Source organism: Myotis davidii, unplaced genomic scaffold (genome assembly GCF_000327345.1).
Source record: "Myotis davidii unplaced genomic scaffold, ASM32734v1 scaffold223, whole genome shotgun sequence".
Classification (NCBI taxonomy): domain Eukaryota; kingdom Metazoa; phylum Chordata; class Mammalia; order Chiroptera; family Vespertilionidae; genus Myotis; species Myotis davidii.
The window spans coordinates 1,364,585-1,368,447 of NW_006294609.1; the positions used below are offsets into that span (position 1 = coordinate 1,364,585).

A 3,863-nucleotide genomic window follows, 5' to 3' on the forward strand; every position below is an offset into this window, starting at 1 on the left:
GAGCCTGCCCCTGACCCCTCGGAGCCCCCCAGCAGGGAACCCCTAACGCCCTGCGCCCCACTGCCAGGACACCTCACCCCCGCTGCATGTGTCCCGCAGAGACCCCGCCTTCAAAGCGCAGCCCCCGGGGACTGCAGGCTGCGTGGTCCGGGCTCCTGGGGAGACCCGGGCCGTTCGGATCCCGAAGAGAGTACTCCTCTGAGTAGCTCAGTGAATTCTGCTCCTCACAAAATGACATCTTGCAGCAGAGAGAAATGGAACTTGTACGTGCTCAGCCAGCCCCTTCCGGTGACCGCAGCCCCTCGCAGGCCCCTGGGGTCAAGCCCGCGCCTCAGGTGGCCCGCCGGACCCAGGCTCGGCGGTCATTCAGGTGGCCCGTGAGGGGCCGGAGCTGGCCTGGAGCCGCAGCCACTTCTCCATTGGATCGCTTTCTACTTCCAACACCGAACAAAGGAACACACTACTGTCAAAGTCTAAGAGGATCCCAGGTTTGCCATGTAGAGAAATCATACTCTAGCACTCGCCAAGATTGAAAACCAATTCGGTAACCCCTCTGGGAGGCTGATTATGTGGCTGTTCTTTCCAAATTAATGTGTAGGTTTATTGTAATCCTAACAGTAGGACATTTCTAACAAATTTCTAAAATAAATAGCCACGAGGGTGGACTTGCCATACAGATATTAAAACAAATTGTGGCCCTGGCCAGTTGGCTTAGTGGGTGGAGTGTTGGCCGGTGGATGGAAGGGCTGCGGGTTGGATTCCCTGTCAAGGGAAGATTCCTGGGTTGCAGGTTCCATCCCCCCAACCGGTAGGGGTGCAGTAGGGATGTGTGCATGGCAGACACAGCCAATCGATGTGTCTCTCTCACATCGATGTTTCTCTCTCTTCCCTTCCCTCTCTCCCACTCTCTCTAAAAATCAATGGAGAAGATCCTTGGGTGAGGATTAACAACAAATTATAAAGCAACTGCAGTTATGCAGACCAAGAAACAAAATAGAAAGCCTGGGAATAGATCCTAGAAATGATAAATGAAAAAGGAAATATCCAACATCCATGAAGAAGGAGATATCAAATATGTTGAAGAAATAAAAGGAACATTCCAGGAATAGAGCTTGGTAGAGGACTCACTATTGGAAGAAACTACGGGAAGAAAAATGTCAATACTCTATTAACAAAAGGCATGCAAATTAAAACCTCAAGATGCCAGGTTTTTTTTTTTTTTATTTGTACCAAATTAGAAATCAGTTTCAAACTTTTAAACATAGGCAAGGGTCTGATGGGTAATCACTCTCATCTACTGTTGGAAGCATACAAATTGCATCAAAATTCCTGAACATGACTTTAGCAGTATGAGTCAAAAATAAAATCTTTTTAAAATGCTCATACTCCCTGTGACCACCAGTAATTCATCTTTCAGGATTCTGTTCTGAAGAAATTAACCACATTTGCAGATCATGGGCTTGATTATCTGTCTCTCTAGCCAGACGGATAAGCTTGTAACTCCAGTGCCAAGAGCACACCTGAGACTTCTGAGGCATTCAATAGTCATTTGTTTCATTTACATTTGAAAATTAATGTATAATCGTTTTTTCCAAGTATCATTTATAATAATGAGAAGGTCATACACTAAAGTCTGACAATAGGGGGTTGGTTAAATAGTCCACATGATGGACTGTGAAGCCGCCACTACAAATGGTGTTTATGAGGATGTTTTATGATCTGGAAATGTGAAAATGATTTTAAGAAAAATAAAGCAAACTATTAAACTGTATGTAACAGCCCTGGCCAGTGTGCTGCAGTGGGTCGAGTGATGTCCCATGTACTGAGGTCCATTCAATTCCTGGTCAGGGCACATACAAGAATCAACCAATGGATGCATAAACAAGTGGAACAACAAATGGATGTTTCTCTCTCTCTAAAAAAAAAAAAATCAATTAAAATTTTAACATTATATGTAACAAATGCGTGCAAAATATTGATCTATAGGGAAACAAATGAAAATACATCAAGATATCTACAGAAGTTCTCTCTAGGGATTGGGATTTTTTTTACACACATATTTTAGTGTGCTTTACTACAGCAGTAACATTTCTTTTTTAAATTAAATTTATACGGCCCTCACCGGTTTGGCTCAGTGGATAGAGTGTCGGCCTGTGGACTGAAGGGTCCCAGGTTCGATTCCGGTCAAGGGCATGTACCTGGGTTGCGGGCACATCCCCAGTAGGGCGTGTGCAGGAGGCAGCTGATCGATGTCTCTCTCTCATCGATGTTTCTAACTCTCTGTCCCTCTCCCTTCCTCTCTGTAAAAAATCAATAAAATATATTTTAAAAAAAATTTATTGGGGTAGCATTGGAAATAATATTATATAATTTCAGATGTACCTTATAATTTGACATCTGTGTACTCTATTGCATGCTCACCACCTGAAGTCTAATTTCTTTCCATTACCGTACATTTGACCCCCTTTGCCCACTTTGCATCCCCCCAAAAAAGTAACATTTCTAATTCTGCTAATATGAAATACCTTTTATATAAGTTATTGATTCTCCTCCCTCGCAAACTCCCATCTGTCCTCTGAACAGTCTGACCTGTATATCTTTTTTTTTTTAAACAGGCTTTATTGCTTTTTATTTTTTAAACAAATTTTTATTTATTGATTTTAGAGAGAGAGGAGGGGGAGAGAGAGAGAGAGAGAAACATCCATTTGTGGTTCCACTTATTTATGCATTCATTGGTTGATTCTTATATGTGCCTTGACCAGGGGCCAAAACTGCAACCTTGGATATCAGGATGATGCTCAAACCAAATGAGCTACCCATCCAGCACCTGATCCTCATCTTCACTTTCTTCTCTGGCATCAACATGTGTTTGTTCACATATTACAAAAAAGCTCTTACTGTTTTGAAATTACAAAATATGATACTATATAAACTGTAAGTCATTATACAACTTACACTAGATTTGCTCTTTTTCGCCTAAGTACCTATCACAGACAACTTTCTAGTTTGAGTCACATCCATAATTCATTCTTTTTTTTAAAATATAGTTTATTGATTTTTTACAGAGAGAGGAAGGGAGAGGGATAGAGAGTTAGAAACATCGATCAGCTGCCTCCTGCACACCCTCCACTGGGGATGTGCCCGCAACCCAGGTACCTGCCCTTGACCGGAATCGAACCTGGGACCTTTCAGTCCGCAGGCTGACGCTCTATCCACTGAGCCAAGCCGGTTTCGGCCATTCATTCTTTTTAATAGCTGACTGATTCCAGAGTATGAGGGTTCCATAAACACTGTCCTTATTTATGAATACCAGGTACTCAGGTTATTTACAGTTTGGTGCTATTAAAATTACCTTTAGGCCCCTGGATAGATATCTTTATATACTCCTGCCTTTATGTATGCAAAATGGTTTACTCAAAGTAAAATCTGTGCGTTGGATGATATGTGGGCATTTCCCATTTTAATAGGTCCTGCCACATATAGTTCCCCAAGAATATGTAGCACTCATATGCTTCGAGGGAGTTTGTATTTTTCTTGCTTCTATAACGTTCCCAAACCTTCCAAGTTTTACATACTTAGTACATATTCCTTTTAAATTCAGAGGGAAAGTTCAAGAGGGAAGAAAAGATCTCTCAATCTCAGTGAGCTGGACTCACATCTTTCCTGGTTCCTGGACAACCTTACACGATCTCCCCACCTCCAGTGCCCATCCAAGCCCATTTCCTGAGAAGCATTTGATAAAATCCAAGCCAGTTTACTCCCCTCTTCCAGTGCAATATTATTTTATTTACTTTTTTAAAAAATATATATTTTATTGATTTTTTACAGAGTGGAAGGGAGAGAGATAGAGAGTTAGAAACATC

The 3,863-nt window shown here is 42.0% G+C and overlaps 1 long non-coding RNA gene across 1 annotated transcript in view; it reads right to left on the reverse strand.

The window, feature by feature from the left end:
- LOC107183952 overlaps window positions 1–884 on the reverse strand; it is a 10,538-nt gene extending 9,654 nt beyond the window's left edge. Inside the window, exon 1 of the long non-coding RNA XR_001514770.1 lies at window positions 869–884. This is a non-coding gene — a long non-coding RNA (uncharacterized LOC107183952). The remainder of the gene's footprint in view (window positions 1–868) is intronic.
- Between the last annotated feature and the right edge of the window lie 2,979 nt (window positions 885–3,863).